This window comes from Lutra lutra, chromosome X, assembly GCF_902655055.1.
Source record: "Lutra lutra chromosome X, mLutLut1.2, whole genome shotgun sequence".
Lineage (NCBI taxonomy): Eukaryota > Metazoa > Chordata > Mammalia > Carnivora > Mustelidae > Lutra > Lutra lutra.
In genome coordinates this window covers 29,339,936-29,360,058 of record NC_062296.1, presented here as the reverse complement: position 1 = coordinate 29,360,058, position 20,123 = coordinate 29,339,936, and positions in this window count along the sequence as shown.

The window sequence follows — 20,123 nt, the reverse complement described above, 5'->3', positions numbered from 1 at the left end:
CCGGTGCACAGCAACGAGCTGAGGAAAAATCAAAATGGCTGCACTACAGATTCAGAGAAGCTGATTTTTTTTTTTTTAAAGATTTTATTCATTTATTTGACAGAGAGAAATCACAAGTAGGCAGAGAGGCAGGCAGAGAGAGAGGAGGAAGCAGGCTCCCCGCTGAGCAGAAAGCCCGATGTGGGGCTCGAACCCAGGACCTGGGATCATGACCTGAGCCGAAGGCAGCGGCTCAACCCACTGAGCCACCCAGGCGCCCCAGAGAAGCTGATTTTTAAAGCAAACTTTTCGCTCTCTTCCTCAAACCTCCCCTCCTCCCTCCTCAGCCTTTTGTTTCAGGAACCCTAAAGATAAAACAAAGGAGGCTGGCAGGATGGCTAGATCCTGTATTCCCCTTTAAACTGCCCCTAGCAACCCCTTCCTCCGGGAGACCCTCCAGGTTTTAAGGCAGACCATTAAAGCTCTTGTCCCTCTTGATCCCAAACTCTTGTCTTGGCATTCTACTTTGGCTCCAAACCCCCAAGGTGGGCTTTGGACAATGAAATAAAAGTAGCCATTATTTTAAATACAGAGGGGAAAATAATTATTCAGCATAATAATATTAGGATTATTTGCCATGCCCATAATAATCATAACGATAAGAGCAGCTCTCACTTACCACGGGCATCCATGCTTTGGGAACCATGCTCTAGGCTTTATGGACCTTGTCTCGTTCCATCCCTACACAATTCCCGTTAGGTCCATGACCTTAACTTCTCAACTGGAGAAACTGAGGCACAGAATGATCAAGTTACCCTAAACCATAGCAGCTAGCAAGTAAGACATGGGGTTTTAATCCCACCAAATTCATACTCTTGCATTTCAAGCTGGTGACTCTTAACACAGTCTGCACACTAGCATCACAATTACATTTGTAGCTCTAGAAAGAGGACTCACGTTTCAGTAGTTTTTATTATTTTATTTTCTTAAACTTGTTTTATTTTATTTTTTTGTAAGTGGGATTGGAGCCCCATGCGGGATCTGAACTTTCAACCCTGATATCAAGACCCAAACTGAAATCAAGAGTGGGATGTTCAAATGACTGAGCCACCCAGGCGCCCCTAAGTTTATTTATTTAAGCGATCTCTACACCCATCGTGGGGCTTGAACTCCCAACCCAGAGATCAAGAGTTCCCTGCTCTACTCACGGAGCCAGCCAGGCACTTTCGCATCAGCAATTCTTAAAAAGACTCCCAGTTGTTTCCATATTGCCAAACAATTTCTGAAGTTTTACTGAAACCTTATTCTTGAAAATATGTGTGGCACAGTTTAGTTACTAAAAAGATTTTATTTACTTATCAGAGAGAGATACAGAGAGAAAGAGCACAGGCAGGGGGGAGCAGCAGGCAGAGGGAGAAGCAGGCTCCCTGCAGAGCAGGGATCCCAAGGCGGGACTCAATCCCAGGACCCTGGAATCATGACCTGAGCCAAAGGCGGACACTTAACCCACTGAGCCACCCAGGCGCCCCAGTTTAGCTCCTTTTATAGGTTGCTGTATTAGAAGACATCCGTTTCCCACCTGGAAATCGTCTTCACCAAACACTTCACTTCTAGTCCCCGAATGTGTGGATGTTTTTTCCCCAACACCAAGCAATTCTCTGTGACACCAGCTGGTTATCTTACAGTTTAACTCAATTCTGACACAACCGAAAGACAGCTTCAGATACCCCAGGTTAAGGGTTCAGTGCTGCAAGACTGGAACCTCCCGAAACCCCAGCACCTGTGTGTGCGCGCGCGGACACACACACACACACACACACACACACTCTCTCTCTCTCTCTCTCTCTCTCTCTCTCTCTCTCTCTCCCCCAAGGCCAGCCGCAAGGCCAGGTCCTTACCTGTGCTTCTGACGGACGGACTGTATATCAGAGGTTCCAATGACGCCCTCCTCTGTTTTGATTACTTTGCTAGAGCCGGTAACATAAACTCCGGGAAATACTTAACTTTTGGCAGGCAATTCATTAAAGGATATGATACGGATACAGATGAAGAGCCAGGTGGAGGAGATGCATAGGAAAGGTGGGCCCCAGCTTCCATTCTCACCGCAGGTGCTCCATTCTCCCCAGATCGCCACATGTTCACCAATCCAGAGCTCTCCAAACATCGTCCTCTTGTGGGTGTTATGGAAGGTTCATGGACTACATCACTGGCCTTGGAGCCCCTCCCCGCTTCCTGGAACTTGAGGGGTGGGACAGAAAGTTCCAACCCTCTAATCAGGTGGTTGGTTCCACTGGCAACCAGCCCCCCATCCTTAGATGCATTCCCAAAGTGACTTCATTAACATAGCAAAAGATACCTTGATGGCTTTTATCACTTAGGAGATTAACAAGGGTTTTAGGAATCTGTGAGCCGAGAATTGCCAAAGAAGACCAAATATATATGAAAAATATAGTTTGGTTATCTCAGTGACAAAATATATATTTCTTATAAATCACAGTATCACGGTGTACCCACAGATCACTTACAGCAAAAACAATCCTAGAAGTCAAAAGACACGGGCACATTACTAGAATCCCATTTGGTCCTTACTAACAACCCAGCAAATCACCATATCCCATGTCCCCGACCTTGCCACTCAGGTTTGCCCGGTTCCATTTGATCTTGTCCCGGGGGCGGCCATGTTTGATCTCGGGCAAGTTGTTTCCCCTGTCCAAGTTTCACTTCCCTAACAATGGCCATCTCGCCCTCTGTTTTCCAGAAGCTGGAATTCCCAGTGGCCCTTGTCCATGTTCATACCTAACCCCTTGCTCTTCAGTCTTTCTTCCATCCTTTATTCAACAAATAGTTACAGAGTAGATGCTGTGGACCTTGGCACTGTTCGAGGGGCTGTGAATTTAACAATTAACAAACCAGACAAAAATCCTGCCCATAGGGAGCTTATATTCTAGTGGAAGGAGCTAGACAAAACTGACTGAACAAAAATGTAGTCTCTCTGATGGTAACAAGTGCCAAGGAGGAAAAGGAGACAGAATATGGAGTCAGAACACTGTTTAGGGTAGGCGGGTCTGAGGAGGGGATGGTCGAACAGAGGCTGAGTGAAGGGGAACAGCAAAGCCACCTGATGCAAGAACATTCTAGGTTGTGAAACTGAACATTTTTCTGGAACCATGCTGCACCTAACCTTGCCTTTTTGCCTCCTACTTTCCAGGCCTTTGCTATCACATAATCATGGAAATAACCTTTGCACGAGCTTTGTTTAGCCAAAGAAGCAGGCTAAACAGCAGTAATTGAATGCAGTGATAATTAAATGCAGCAATAATTAAAGGCATACTGGTAAGAGAACAGAGTTTGTTTTGGTCAAGTAATTTCCACACCCAACATGGGGCTTGAACTCAAGACCCCAAGGTTAGAGGTCACTACCAATTGAGCCAGCCAGGCACCCTAAGAGAACAGAGCTCAAGTCAGACAAACAGGAGACCTGATCTCAGTCCTAGCCTTGTAAGAGGTGTTCAACACTGACCAACATATGTCACTTCTCTGTCCCTTGGCTTCCTTGTCTGGAAAAAATAAGGAGAGTAGCGAGTAAACAAGTAAAAGCTTTTTACAAGATTTGCCATAAGACATTTGTTCAATAAAATAATTTTTACATTTCAAAACATGTGGGTGGAAGGAGAATGGGCCCTGGGTACAGGAGGCCTAAGTCAAAGTCCCAGTTCCACAGCTCCCTAGACACGTGACTGGGACTCAGTCGGTAAACTCCGAGTCCCACATGCCATGTTTCATCTATAGAAACAGGACAATAATCCACGCCTGACCTCAAGAGTTGTTATATTTTTAAAAATTGAAAATTGGGGCGCCTGGGTGGCTCAGTTGGTTGAACAACTACTTTCGGCTCAAATGTGATCCCGGGGTCCTGGGATTGAGCCCCATGTCAGGCTCCCTGCTCAGTAGGGAGTCTGCTTCTCCCTCTGCCTCTGTGCTTCCCCCAACTCATGCTCTCTCTCTCTCTCTTTCACTCTCTATCTCAAACAAATAAATAAAATCTTAAAATCTTAAAAAAAATAAAATAAAGACAATTTTAAAACCCTAAAAATTGAAAATTGTGAAATACTGTTAAAACATGTGGGGGGACGCCTGGGTGGCTCAGTTGGTTAAGCAGCTGTCTTCAGCTCAGGTCATGATCCCAGGGTCCCGGAATCAAGTCCCGCATCAGGCTCCTTGCTCAGCGGGGAGCCTGCTTCTCCCTCTGCATGCTCTGCCTGCCACTCCCTCTGCTTGTGCTCTGTCTCTGACAAATAAATAATTAAAAACAAACAAACAAACAAAAAACATGTGGGGGTTTTTTTGTCTTTCTTTTCAACTAGATGAAAAAATAAAAAGTAAAATGTGACCGGAGAACTAGTGTTGGCTCAGGATCCTGTATTTACTGACACTTGGTAACGCAAACAGCCATTCTAAGCTAATTTTTGGAAAATCTCAAAAATAGACAGTTCAGTTCCCTTTTAGCACTAATCCTTACCTTTTCTGGCCACCCAATTTTAACAAAATTGTTCTATTTTTTTTTTTTCTCTACAAAATTACTGAAACACAGATGTTTGTAACTGGAAGGGATCACAGCGTTCATGTTATCCAATCCTGTCTTTGTACAAACGTACAAAAGAGGAAATGAGGCCCAGAAAGGTAAAATGCCTAACCCAATGCACTCGGTGAGTTAGTGAGCAATCCAGAAACGGAATCAGATTCCCTTGACTCCTTCTAAGACTCTTCATGTTCTAGAAATTGCTCTTCCCTCCAGTTTCCAAGCCTCAAGTCCCGCCTATATTGCATTTTGAAAGGGGGTCTTTGCTTATAAAACGCACTCCCTAGCTATGTTTCTTAAGATTTCTGTGTCTTCTTATCTGATTGTAGCCACAGGCTCATTTGAAAGTGGCCTAGCACAAATCTCTCATAATGGTCCACATTGGTTGTTGAGACAGTACCAACAGTTGGACTATGTTCAATTATCCATTCATTTCTCTGGGGCTGTTCAAACAGACTACAATAAAATTCCTCTTCCCCTTATAAAAGCCATATTTGAAATAAAAAGGAAAATAGAAAAGAACAGGTGGCTTTATAAATCAGAGACCATGAAAACCCACAAATGGCCGAAATGGCCATAAAAATTCTAGCATGACCAGAAACAACAAAGCATGGTATCCAGCCACAGGCTGGCCAAACCTAAGGATTCCTATGGAGAATAATAGGAAGCGCCACCTAGACAGACAGGACTTGTCATCTCGCTTGACACTTTCTTCCCAAGCCCTGGAAGCACTTAAGTCACAGATATGGTTTTCCCTAATGACCTCATGCTGTGGGGGAAATAATGAACAGATGCTTCCTCGAATGGTCTCTTAGGAAACTTAACAGCAAAACGCACTTTGTGGCGACTGTACCAGGAAGTTCCACCACCGCTGAAGTTCCCAGGACATCATCTGAAAGGCTTGGTAAAACCAGAGAGGTCAGTGGAGTGTGAGAATGTTCTATGGCAAGACATTAATAGAAACTCTCACAGAAACAATTTCTTTTCTTTCCGAGGGACTCAGGACCAGCTCAATTGTTCAAGAGACTGACACTCTCCGGCCACCTAACTAAATTAAATTTTAGAAATGTTTCCTGCTAAGTCAGCACCTCTCTTTATAGAGCCAAAGAGAAAAAAATGACCCTGGCTCACCTGGTCTTTCCCTCCTGCTCCCACCTCACTGGTCAAGACACTGTGAGCGCTACCCAAAGACAATGGTGTCCTCTCCTGAGGCAAAAAATACCCAGTGTCATTTCCGATACTGACGCTACGCTGGGCATGCTGATGACAGATCACGTTTCCTGAACACACTACTCTGGGCAAGGTAACTCCCACCAGCTCATTTAATCCTTGTAGCGTGCTGTGGGCTCCATGTCACATCTTACCATTACGGATAATGAAACAGAGCCTCAAAGAGGTCAAGCAACTTGCCTGAGTTGCAGGATAGGTGAGGGACGAGTAGGAATTAGATCCGAGCCAATATGGCTGCAGAGCTTACCTTCTCAACTATTCTTGCTAGCAGAGGTTAAAGCCTATGGAACCTACAGCAAAGGGATGGCTCAAACTTAAGAGGACATAAAACAAAGATGGTTGTGGTGTCTGGGTGACTCAGTCGGTTGGGCGTCTGCCTTCGGCTCAGGTCATGATCCCAGGGTTCTGGGATCGAGGGGCGCCTGGGTGGCTCAGTGGGTTAAAGCCTCTGCCTTCGGCTCAGGTCATGATCTCAGAGTCCTGGGATCGAGCCCCACATCGGGATCTCTGCTCAGCAGGGAGCCTGCTTCTTCCTCTCTCTCTGCCTGCCTCTCTGCCTACTTGTAATCTCTGTCTGTCAAATAAATAAATAAAATCTTTAAAAAAAAAAAAAGAAGCTTTCTGTCTTCTTCTAGGTAGTTTGACAGTTTCTTGTCTTACATTGAAGTCTTTAATCTATTTTGAGTTGATTTTTTAATATGGTGTGAGATGAGGGCTCAGTTTCATTCTTCTGCATGTAGATAATCCAGTTTTCCCAAACACCATTCACCGAAGAGACCATCCTTTCCCCATGGTGTATTCTCGGCGCTCTTCTCAAAGATCAGTTGACTATAGACATTGGACACATTTCTGGTTTCTCTTTTCTGTTCTATTGGTCTATAGGTCTGTTTTTATGCTAGTACCATACTATTTTATTATAATAGCCTTGTAATATACTTTGAAATCAAGATATGTGATGCCTCTAGTTTTGTTCTTGCTCAAGACTGCTTTGGCTATTTGGGGTCTTTTGTGGTTCTGTATAAAGCTAAAGATTGTTTTTTTCTACTTCTATAAAGACAAGCATTGGATAAATTCCTAAAACATACAAACTACCAAAAATGAATCAAGAAGAAATAGAAAGGGGCGCCTGGGTGGCTTAGTGGGTTAGGGCCTCTGCCTTTGGCTCAGGTCATGATCCCAGGATGCTGGGATCGAGCCCTGCATCGGCTCTCTGCTCAGCAGGGAGCCTGCCTCCTCCTCTCTCTCTCTCTCTGCCTGCCTCTCAGCCTGCTTGTGATCTCTGTCTGTCAAATAAATAAATAAAATCTTAAAAAAAAAAAAAAAGAAGAAGAAGAAATAGAAAGCCTAAACAGATCAATAACAAATAAGGAGACTGAATCAATAATCACTCTGAATCCATCTGTCTGGGTAGCACAGTCAGGTGAGTGCCAGACTCTCCTTGGTTTTGGCCTAGGCCATGAACTCAGGGTGCTGGAATCAAACCCCATGTCGGGCTCCATGCTCAAGACAGAGACTGCTTGAGACTCTTTCCATCTCCTCCCTCTGCCCCTCCCTGACCTCTCTCAATCAACTAAATATATTTTTTAAAAAATCTCCCAACAAAGAAAAAGCCAGGACCAGATGGCTTTATGCATGAATTCTATCAAACATTCAAAGAAGTATTAATGCCAATCCTCCTTAAAGTCTTCTAGAAAACAGAACAGGAAACACTTCCAAACTCATTCTATGAGGCCAGCAATACCCTGATACCAAAACTAGAAGAAAACACTGTAAGATGAGAAATCTACAAGCCAATATCCCTGATGAAACTAGATGCAAAAATTCTCAAGGAAATACGAATAAACTGAAATCAACAGCATTTTAATAGGATCGTACACTGCAACCAAGTGGGAGTTATCCCTGGGAAGCAAGGGAGCACTTGCACAGCCATCAGTTAGAAGAGAAAACCCCACAGGGTCATCTCAATAGATGCAGAAAAAACATTTGATCAAGCTAAACATCTATTCACCATTAAAATGCTCAACAAAATAGGGGCACCTGGTTGGTTCAGTCAGAAGAGCTTGCAACTCTTGATCTCAGGGCTATAGGTTTGAGCCCCACGTCAGGTGTAGAGATGACTAAAAAAAAATCAATTAACTTGTAAAAAAAGGCAAGAAATAACAAGTGCTGGCAAGGGTGCGGAGAAAAAGGAACCTTCTTGCACTGTTGGTGGGAATGCAAACTGGTACAGCTGTGGAAAACGGCATGGAGGTTTCTCAAAAAGTTAGAAATAGAACTACCCTATGATCCAGAAATTCTCCTACTGCGTATTTACCCAAAGACGACAAAAACAGTAATTCAAAAAGATATATGCCCTCTTGTACCCCAATGTTTATTGAAGCATTATTTACAGTAGCCAAGATACGGAAGCAACTCCAGTGTCCAACGACTGATGAATGGATAAAGTGGCATATATATACACATATACATATATATGTATGTATATACATATATATATGATGGAATATTGCTCAGCCATAAAAAAGAATGAAGTCTTGCCATTTGCAACAACATGGATGAACCTAGAGGGTATTATGCTGAGTAAAATGAGTCAGACAGAGAAAGACAAACACCATATGCCTTCACTCATCTGTGAAATCTAAAATACCGCCCCCCCAAAATGAACAAATACAAAAAAGCAGAAACAGACCCATAAATACAGAGAACAAACTGGTGGTGGCCAGAGGGCGGGGGAGGGGGGGATGGGCAAAGTGGGTGAAGGGGAGTGGGAGGTGCAGACTTCCAGTCACGTAGTGAACAAGGCACAAAGATGAAAGGCACAGCGCAGGGAATGTAGCCAATGATATGGTAACAGCGCTATATGGTGACAGATGGGAGCTGTACTTGCAGTGAACGTAACAATGTATATACTTGTCAAATCACTAAGTTGTACACCCGAAACTAACAAAATTGCCCAACAACTATACTTCAATTAATAAAACTAAATTCTAAAAAAAAAAAAAAAATAGAATCTCAGTGCCTCAGAAGGAATGGCCATACACCAAGGGCTCCACAGACACATATGGCTCAGGGCCACTGTCTTGACCCATGTAGTCCTAAAAACATTATTTCCATGTTTTCCGAAAGGTTTACTGGACCGTACTCCTCTATAGCGAAACAGAATACTACTTCCCACACATGAAATGCTCTCCACATGTTTCCCCTCAGTGATTTCTTATCCAGAATAAATAGCCTTGGTTCCTTCAACTTTGAGGAATGGGTGTGTTCGTTTTCTGTTACTGCATAACAAGGAGCACGAATGGAGGTGGCTAAAAACAACATTCATTTATCTCGTGGCTCTGGAGATCAGAAGTCGGCAGGCTTACCTGGGCTCTGTGCTCTGGGACTCACAACGCCAAACCAAATTGTCCTCCAGACAGGGCTCTTCTCCGGAGGGTCTGGGGGGAGAATCTGCTCTCAGGTGCACGCAGGCTGTTGGCAGAATCCTGCTCTGTGTGGCTCCAGGCATGAGCTCCCTCTTCCCTTTGTGATTGACAGCGAGGGATACTTTCGGCTTCTAGAGGTTGCCCTTCACTCCTTGCACGTGGACACAATGTGCCCCAAAGCCAACAGTGGTGCCTCAGATCCCTCTGAACTTCCTATCATGCTACTAGGCAGAGAAAATCTCCCTGGATTTTTGGGTTTTTTTTTTAAGATTTACCTATAGCTGGGGGTGGAGGGGGGGGGACAGAGGGAGAGAGAGTCCCAAGCAGTCTCCCCCGCCGAGCACAGAGCCCCAAAGTGGGGCTCAATTCTACGCCCCTGAAATCATAACCTGAGACAAAACCAAGAGTCAGACGCTCAGCTGACAGGGCCACCCAGGTGCCCGGAGAAATTCTGTTTTTAAAGGGCTCCTATGGGTTAGTCCCACCTGGATAATTACCATAAGGTCAATTTACAAGTAACATGCAAGGGGCGCCTGGGTGGCTCAGTGGGTTAAAGCCTCTGTCTTCCCAGGGTCCTGGAGTCGAGCCCCATATCGGGAGCCTGCTTCCTCCTCTCTCTCTGCCTGCCTCTCTGCCTACTTGTGATCTCTGTCTGTCAAATAAATAAATATCTTAAAAAAAAAAAAACGAAAAAAACAACGTGCAGAACCCATTCTCAGATATGTCCTCCTATTCACAGTCTGAGGATAAGGATGGGTCCCCTTGGAAAGCCATCTTAGAATTCCACCAACCAGAAAGCAGTTGACCAGGTCATTTCTTCCTTTGCCATCAACAAAAAATAGGTGCTAGCCCTGCAAGAAATATTTCTAAACTTGAATTTCAACCAAAACTTGGTTAAATTGCAGGTTGAGGTCTCCTCGAGATGAGCAATTAGCCACAGGAGCACAATCAAAACCCAGAAGTAGGGTCCCTCGGTGGCTCCACTGGTTAAGTGACTGCCTTTGGCTCAGGTCATGATCCTGGATCCCTGGGACCGAGTCCTGCGTTGGGCTCCCCGCTCGCTCAGCGGGGAGTCGGCTTCTTTCTTTGCCTGCCCCGCCCCCCTTCCGTGCTTTCTCTCTCTCTCTCATTATCTCTTTCTCTCTCTCGCTCTCATTCTCCCTCTCTCAAATAAATAAATAAAATCTTAAAAAAAAAAAAAACAAAACCCAGAAGTAAAATCGTGTTCCACCAATTCACTATTCAAAGGAACTAGTAGATCACAGTTACTCACTTAATGATGTACACATGTTCTGAATTAATGTTCAATTGGAAAACCTGATTTTGAGGAGAGTTCAATGGGATTAGCTCTGTGTGGCTAAGACAAAGCCTACTGAGAGGCAATATAGCAGATTTTAAGAATTAAAAATTTAACACAGAAAATCACACAAAATTAGTAAAGGCAGTGGCCTCAGAAAAAGGTTAGCAAAATATTACATTTAATACTAACATACAACGATTATTTTTCCATTATTCTCACCTGAGTACTTACCCTTGCTAACTCTTTCAAAATGCCAAGTGCAAAAATACTTCCCTCCATATGGCTTCATTAAAAAGACAGATAATTAGTACTTGGGACATGTTACAAGCAGCAGAGTGATATTCTAAAAAGTCTGAATCCTGGGGGCCCCTGCCTGGCTCAGTCAGTACAGCACGTGGCTCTTAATCTTGGGGTCCATTGGGCATAGAGCTTACTTCAAAATAAAATAAAATAAAATAAAATAAAATAAAATAAAATAAAAGGCTTGAGTCCTATTAGGGAAAGAAATTGTTCAAATGGTGAACACATGACAGCCTTCTCCCACCAGAAGTACCAGTTGGGGGAGATACTGAAAACATACCTTACAACCACCAAGCATCCTCCCTTGAAGAATTCAGCACTTCCTGTGCTCAAAGGTCCACGTATGATCTGTGGATCAGTGTTTTCAAGCATATTTTCCTCCTTTACAAAATGCAGTGGTCATGGGGCGCCTGGGTGGCTCAAGTCAGTTAAGCGTCTGCCTTGTGGTCAGGTCATGATCCCAGGGTCCTGGGACTGAGCCCCACATCGGGCTCCCTGCTCAGCTTCCATATTGTAATATTCATTGTGTCTCTTTGCTCTTTTCCAGTCTATAATTGTCCTTTAGTATTTGACTTTCATGATCTTGACGCCTTTTTCTAAAGATTTTATTTGTTTGAGAGAGTCAGAGCACACAGTCATGGAGGAGAGGCAGAGGCAGAGGGAAAAGCAGGCTCCCCACTGAGTGGGAGCCCGATGTGGGGCTTGATCCCAGGACCCTGAGATCATGACCTGAGCCAAAGTCAGACGCTTAGCCGACTGAGCCACCCAGGCACCCCAATCTTGACACTTTTGTTGAGTACGAGCCAGTTATTTTGTGGACTAGCTCTCAATTACATCAAATCATTTTTAGAGAAATCTGAATCACACGGGTCAGTAACTTGGTGCCTTCATTTTGCATCCGGGTCATGCCCATATGTTTTACCACTCATCGCTACTTAAATAATACCTGTTTTGTTTCGGTTTGGTTATTGATTGACCACTCCCTAAATGATCGGAGTCAATTTTATCATCCCTCATTTGCCAGAATTAGACGGCCTTGTCTTCCAGTGTGTCTGGAGAATCAGCCTGTGATGCCTTCTGTGTAATGAGAAGCACTGTTGGGATGAATGATGTGAAACTGATGGATGTGTGAGTCGTGAGTCTGTGCTGTTATCCGGCCCGGGTTAATGAGGACGGAGGACTGTGATGAAGCAGAGCAAGTGGACATAGTGGTACAGTCAAAAGCCATGAAAAGACAATGTGTTTGTTACATGCAAAGCTCTGGAAGCACAAACCATCGGAGGGCCAGGCAATGTTAACTCAAGCCAGTCATATCACAAGGCACCAGAACCCTCAAGTTCTGGGAGATGTTGGGCATGGCAGACATCAAAAAACATGCCAAGGGTGCCTGGGTGGCTCAGTCGGTTAAGTGTCTGCCTTTGGCTCAGGTCAAGGTCCCAGGGTCCTGGGCTCGAGCCCTGTGTTGGGCTCCCTGCTCAGCGAGAAGTCTACTTCTCCCTCTGCCTCTCTCTTTCTCTCTGTCACTCTTTGTCTCAAATAAATAAAATCTTTTAAAAAATATAAATAAATAAAAATTAAAAAATAAAAGCACTCGAAAACAATGGGTATCTCTTACATTCTCATTACATTATTTGAGATCTGATATGTACCCTCTTGGAGGGGTGGGGCCCCATGAAACCCACATTTCCATCTGTCGTGTTGAGATATCAAACAGATTTCCTGGCTTACGTGGTTGAGGAAGCTGAATGGGCCAGTCAGAGCTCCTGATCCCAATGGTGGTGGTAGAGCATAGAAGGGATCAGTGCAGAGAGCTGATGCCTTGGTAAAAATACCATAGACTGGGTGGCTTATATACAGCAGAAATTCATTTTTCACGGGTCCGGAGCTGGGAAGTCAAAGATCCAGGCACTGGCAGATTTGGTATCTAGGGAGAGCCTGTCCAGGTCACAGAGAGCCATCTTTTTTTCTGTCTTCACAGGGCCAAGTGGACGAGCTAGTTCCTCAGGGTCTCTTTTATAAAGGCACTGATCCCAATTACAAGGGTTCTGCCCTCAGGCCCTCATCATCTCCCAAAGGCCCAGCCTCCAAATACCATCACCTTGGAGATGACAATTTCAACATCAGAATTTTGGAGGGACACAAACATTCAGACCATAGCTGCTGGCTTGCAGGGAATCCAAGAACCAAAATGATCCCTCCCCCCCCCCCCCCAGCTCAGAAGGAAAGCGTTGGAATATACCTTCTACATATTTAATGAGGTGGAAAACCCAGAAGAATCCCAAAGGGTACAGGCGTCCTGAGGCCTCGGCAGCCACACCAGATTTGACGTTCCCTCCTTCTTGGGCCCAGGGTGTGCCTCCCAGGCCCCACGTATGATCTCCTGAGGTACGTTCCTCAGGTCAAGGAGTATGAGGTAGGAGGCCTGGTGGCCGCTCAGGATAGACCAGACACGAATTCCTCCTAACTGATATATGCTCTCTGCTTTCTAGAACTACTTGGACCAAGATCCTCCTCCCCACCTGTGGCCTTCCCCGCTCAGTTTTCCTGAGAGTTACTAGACTCGTGCACACGAGACGGTCCAGCCCCAGGCTGCCTAGCTCCCTCTTGACCCATCTTTTACTTCATTTCTGCCATGGCCCAAACCCACAGCATCTTCGCTGTCTTCTTAAACCCTGAGGGTCAGAGGTGTTGATGGACCCGCTTGTTCTGTGTGGCCACCTTGGCGGGCTTCAGGCAACTCCCTCAACTCCTTCTGTCTTTGATCAGAGACCACACACGTTCTCCCTTGGACTCAGAGAGCAAAGGCAGACACAGATGGGATTTCACAGTTTTCTTGCCTCTCTGCGGACTGCTGGGACCGCCTATATGTTACCTCAGACAGGCCTGGAAACAGTAGTAAGAACAGCCAATATTTTCCTGTCTCTTTGCAGCCCCTTTAAGAGTGGAGGGGACCCCAGTTTTCATTTAGTCGCTATTCCCAATAGAGCCTTTATCTCTTGTGCTATGCAAGAGGCTGGGCAGCCTTCCACCCTGAATTACCAGTGTCACCACTGCTCTCCTTTTCCCTCCCGTGGCCAGTCTTGAATTATGTCCTTATTACCATGCTGGGTCCCTTGAAGGCCCTGCCACTTATGCAGAGGCCTCCCTAGCTCTGATAATGGTCACTAACAGCCACGGGGCAGATGTTTGGTGAAAATTTCCTCAAGAGATGGCTTACCGGGGCGCCTGGGTGGCTCAGTGGGTTAAGCCGCTGCCTTCGGCTCAGGTCATGATCTCGGGGTCCTGGGATCGAGCCCCGCATCGGGCTCTCTGCTCTGCGGGGAGCCTGCTTCCTCCTCTCTCTCTGCCTGCCTCTCTGCCTGCTTGTGGTCTCTCTCTGTCAAATAAATAAATAAAATCTTAAAAAAAAAAAAAAAAAAGAGATGGCCTACCATCTAGTGTTGCTGCCGCCCCCAAAGGTACTCTAGATGGGGCTCTTCTCAATCTTTGGGAAGGACTATGAGTCTGTGGCCAAACATTTGCCAACCTGGGGCTGATTAACCTTTCCCCTTCCACTCTCAAGAACCCAGAATAGGCCTAGGTCCACTCTCTCTCACTTTAACAACAGTGAGTAACAACACTCTCTCACTTAACAACAATAAAAAAATCTTTTTTTTAAAGATTTATTTATTTATTGGGGTGGGAGGAGAAGGGGCAGAGGGAGAGTCTTTAGCAGACTCTGTACTGAGTACAGAGCCCAGCATGGGGCTCAATCTCACGACTCTGAGATCAGGACCTGAGTAGAAACCAAAGGTCAGACGCTTAACAGACTGCACCACCCAGGTGCCCCCCAAAGAGTCATTTTCCAGAGACATCCAGGTGGTGGGATGGGTTCATTGTTCTTACATCTGATTCTTAGTCCACCCCCACACTCCAGCACCCCAGGCCACACAACTGTCCTTTTCCTACATCTACTTAGAGTCTGAGCAAATTGGGTGTGGGACTCACTGGGCTCCCGGGTCTTTGTGAACCTGTCTGCTTGCTCTAGAGAGGGAAGTAACAGATCGAAGGCTCCCTGCAGAATGAAAGACATGCTCAGTGGGTAGCTTCCCTACAAGACACCCGTTGCTTCCTCCCTGATACTCTGTGGGGACATTTTAATGATCTCTGGTGTTTTCTTGGATTTTTACCTATTGCAAGATAGCCCCTGGGTGTCCAAGTGGAGGCAGGAGTGGTGTGGCAGGATACCCCATGTGCACGGGGGCCACGATCTTTATCAGGGCCGCCCTCACAGATAGGCAAGAACACGAGTGGTGTGTGCAAGACTCGACTTACGTCCTTAAGTATGCTGTCTGGGTCACTCAATGAAGAGGGAGGTAGCAGACCTAGGGGTGCCCTGCCCAATGAGGGACTTCTCCCTGCTGCCTCACCACCTTCAGACTCCCATGAGATAGGTGGCTCCTCAGAGCCTCTCTCTACAAAGGGATCTGTTCTCCCATCCATTTACATGCCCTACCAGCTTGCTGAAAGCTGTCTTCTTGACCGGTGAGCACACATAATTTTTCCCTTGGAAGCAAAATTGGTGGTGCCTTCCTCACAGACAAGTGCGTGCTCTTTCGCCTTCCAAAGTCTTCCACCCTTTCCATGGATCCCCACTCGGATCTTTCTGTCAGATGGAAAAGAACAAGATCTGCTCAGTCACATGATGAGGTAAGTGACTGATGGGGGTTTAAATGGGAAATCTATCTGAGGGAAGGTGCCAGATGTCACCAATGTGCAGAGCCGTGGATTCCAGCCATGCCCCATGTGCCCGTGACACAACACTCCTTCCCCATCCTCTCAGGATGGAGCTCCAGTTGTGAAGATTTCTTGTTGGACAATAATCATGGGCCTTCTTTGAAGCACAGGCCTTGCTGGCCCAAGAGTCTCCCTCAGACTCCAGATACAGCACTCAGACCCATCTAGGTCAGAGGTTCAAGTCCTCTGAAGCGTCCCTACATGACCTGCTGACCAGGCTACCATGGCCATGTCCTCCTCTTGACTTCTGCTCACTGAAGGGCAGTTTGTATAACTCTCTAGGCTTCCTGGGGCCGGAAGGCTGGCCAGTGTGCTGAGGACTGGCCTGGTGTGGCCTCCCTTACCACAGGAGCTTGCCTTTCGGATACTCCCAGTCACTGATATGAAGAACAGAACCAACCGTGCCGTTGGCCAGGTTCTCCCCACCCTTTTTTCCCTTTTTCCTTTTGATCCTTCTAGAAGATTGTCCTAGCTTCTTAAAACACCCAGGCTTCTTATCTTAAAGAGTTGGCACTCCTTGGGGTGCCTGGGTGGCTCAGTCAGCTGAGCATCAGCCACTGCGGGGCAAGGTGGAAGTTCTCTGAGCTCCCATGCATGGGCGCCGCCGTGTCAAGGAAGTCGGTCTGCAGGAGGAGGTGGTGAATCTAACCCTCAGGGCAAAGAAGAATGACAGAGGACTGCCAGTCTCAAAGTCTTTGGGTTCTTCCTGCGTCCCAGCTGCAGCTCTGGTCTTGCTATGCTTCCGTGACTTGCCCCACCACGGGTCTAGGAGTTTTTCCCTCTTAACCTCAGCTGGTCAGAGTTTGGTTTCTTTGGCTTGCATTCGGGCCTTTTGTTCACTCCTTATTGATTCATGTCAACTACGACTACTGTTCCTTTGGGGAAATGCCTAAATTAAGAGATTTGTAGAAGGAAAACAAAAAGCCTGCTACCATGATTGTAACACCGATGCAATGTTTGGGATGTGAGTTCTCTTCTAGTCTGGCTGTTACGCTAACTCCTGCAGGGCTAGGAGGGACTTGATAAGTGGTTGTGGCTGCCTGGCTTTAATTAGTGAAGAAACAGGTAGGTTTTCAGACAAGACATGAGAACGGAGAAATCAGACCTTAGGTGATCTATCTTTCGGTAGCAGCACTTCAAGTAATCCTCAGTGATGGTGCTAAGAAGGCCTTTGTGACATGGAGTGTGGTCAGGGGCCAGGGAGCAGCCCTTTCAACCACTCTCGATCAGGTCCTGCATGAATAATTTTATTTATATTGTAACCACACACACACACACACACACACTCACAGGCATAAGTATTGTTTTGTGAATTTTATTAATTAAAATTAATCAGATCAAATCTTTTAATATTATTCAAAAGAAACATTCATAAAACACTTGAACTAATATACAGGGCGCTCTATATTTTATTGCATTTCTGCAAAAACTGCTGCTAAAATTGATTTTAGGACTGATCTAGCAGTTCTCAAGCTTTTATGTCTCAGGACCTTTAAAATTTCTTAAGGACACCAAAGAGTGTCTGTTTATGTGGGTTGTATCTATTGATACTGTATTAGAAATGAAAAACGAGGTTTTTTTTTAAACACAAGAATACACAAAGTCATACCCCATCCCTTGACAGATGCATCATTGCGCATCCTTGACCCTCTGGAAATCTCCAGTGTCCACTTGGGAGGGAACGAGAGTGAAACAGGGAAATGATGTGTTGGGATTCTGACAACAGTTTTGACCTTGTGGGCTCTCTGATAGGGTCTCAGGGACACCAGGAGCCTAGACCACACCTTGCCATTCTTCTGTGCTTTATGTGATCCAGACTTTGAAAAACACTCATCTAGAAAAAGGGCAATTACAGATAAATTGAACCAAATCCAATTAGCTATATTTCATCCTCTGTGTTTCCCTCTTGTTCTTCCAGAGTGAGGAGGGTATTATGGTTAACTCCCCAACAACAATTTCACATCAGATAATTAATCTACGCCAATCCACGCATGGCATAGCGACCAGTCCGGGGGCAGTCATATGTCCTGGGTTGGTTCCCTCGGTCTCGAGAGGAGGATTTAAATTCCACAGCTGAAGGAGATTTCCTCTCTTCCTGGATGTGAACAGAATCACGACTGGCAAAACAGAGTGTTGGCAATGCTATTGCAAACAGAGTAGGGAGATAAAAACCAAAATAAACAAAACCCTCCAGGTATTTGAGGACAGAGCTAATTCTAGCACATCTGGGCCCTCCTTTCCCTCCAGTGGGCTTTGCAGTTCTATGAGTCCTTTAAGGGACAAGTTACGTGTGACCCGACCTGGCACTACCCAGCAGCTGGTGGTCCGGGTGATCAGTGAGAGCTTTGTAAGATCAAGTTGAATCTCAAGGGACGGGAGCTAGGATTTCAAGGATAGGTGGATCCTTCCCTACGGGTACTCTTTTATTTACAGCTGTATTTATTAACACAGGCACTCTACTTTGTAGCCTCAGTAACGCATGTTACTGAGCTCAGATGTTGCTTCTTTACATCCCGTCATGGCCATTAGCACGCTATATCTGCTCAGCTCCTCGAAGCACCTTGAGGGCAGGGATTAATTTGTATTCATCTTTGTCGCCCTAGGACTTTTCAGTGGCATTAATATGAAATAGGTTCACAATAAATGTTTGCTGAAAAAAATAAATGAACGATAATGAAACATGCTCTTATAATGATAAGAGTCAGCAAGGGAGAGACCATGGACCAAATCTGGTCTGTGGCCCGTTTTTCCTTCTTTTTTTCTTTCTTTCTTTTTTTCTTTCTTTCTTTCTTTATTGGTAATCTCCACACCCAACGTGGGGCTCGAACTCACAATCCTGGGATCAGCAGGCACATGCTCTACCAAATGAGCCAGCCAGGCTCCCCTGCAGCCTGTTTTCCTATGGCCTTTGAGCTAAGAACATTCTTCCCATTTTTATTTCTGTTTTTCAAGATTTTATTTTTAAGTAATCTCTACGCCCAGCGTGGGGCTTGAACTCACAACTCTGAGATCAAAAGCCGCATGCTTTACTGACTCAGCCAGCCAGACGCTTCAGTCTTCACATTTTTAAATGGCGGAAAGAAGTCAAAAGAAGAGTGGTATGTTGTAATCCAGGAAAATTCTATGAACTTCAAATTTCATCATCCATAAAGTTTAAGTGGAACACATCCACATTCATTCATTTATGTACTGTCTACACTCTAGCACTAATATCAGCAGAGCTGAGTAGTTGCTACAATACCATATGGCCTCCAAAGATTAAAATATTTACTGATTATTTACAGAGCAAGTCTGCCACCCTTGTTGTTTCCCGGGGTTTTTTGGGGGGAGGAGGTTAATTGAGGTATGGCCTCTATAGTCATTTTTAAAATTTCAATCTCCATTTTATCTTAGCCACTTGGCCAAATAACACTTGAAAGGGGAAGAAGCATTCAATGATTATGTGGCAATACATGATTTGTGTATACACTAAGGGATACTAAATTTAAAATTAAATAGAGATTGAGGGATACCTGGGTGGCTCGGTCAGTTGGGCATCTGTGTTGTGATCCCAAGGTCCTGGGATCCAGCTCCACGTCTGCGTTGGGCTTCCTGCTGGGTGGGGAGCCTGTTTCTCCCTCCCTCTGCTGCTTCCCCTGCTTGTGCTCTCTCTGTCAAATAAATGAAAAAAATCTTTAAAAAATTTTATTTTTGTAAAGATTTTATTTATTTGAGAGAGAGAGACAGAGAGCCAGAGAGCACAAGCAGGGAGGAGAGGGAGAAGCAGACTCCTTGCTGAGCAGGGAGCCTGACGTGGAGCCTGATCCCAGGACCCTGGGATCATGACCCGAGCCGAGGGCCAGGCACTTAACCGACTGAGCCACCCAGAAGCCCCTAAAAAAACCTTAAATAGAGATTGAAATATTCACTTTGAAGTCTGGATTATACAAATTACTTAGACTCACTGATTAAATAAATACTTATAGTGTCCAGGGTCGTTATTAATTCTGCAAACACCGGATTTGACATGAATGCTTCAGTATTTCTAAACTGATGAAAGCTCAAAACATTGCCCAGTAGTTACACCTCGCTTAATAAAGGGGTTTAGAAAATCTTATTCTAGATACTGCATTGATGTATTTTGTATCAGAAATTAATGCACTGATACATCAGAACATATTTTGTATTAGAAAATGTGATTTAGTATATAAAAACGTATGGTGCATACAGAATTTTTTAATAAATAATTTAAATTATCTTGGGCTGAATTTTTTTTCTTAAGATATTATTTTTTAGGTCATCTCCACATCCTACGTGGGGCTCAAACTCATGAGCCCGAAACCAACAGTCGCAGGCACTACAGACCGAGCCTGCCGGGTGCCCCTATTTACTCAGATTTTAAATGACAGTGGTGGAAAAACCAATATCCTCATATTTAGCGGTAGTTATCTTGACATGGGGGAGTTAAATAACTATTTTTCTTCCTTCCTGTATTTTCCAATTTGTCTATATTTTGCATGTTGTGATTACCAAAAGAGTTTTTAAATAGGGCATT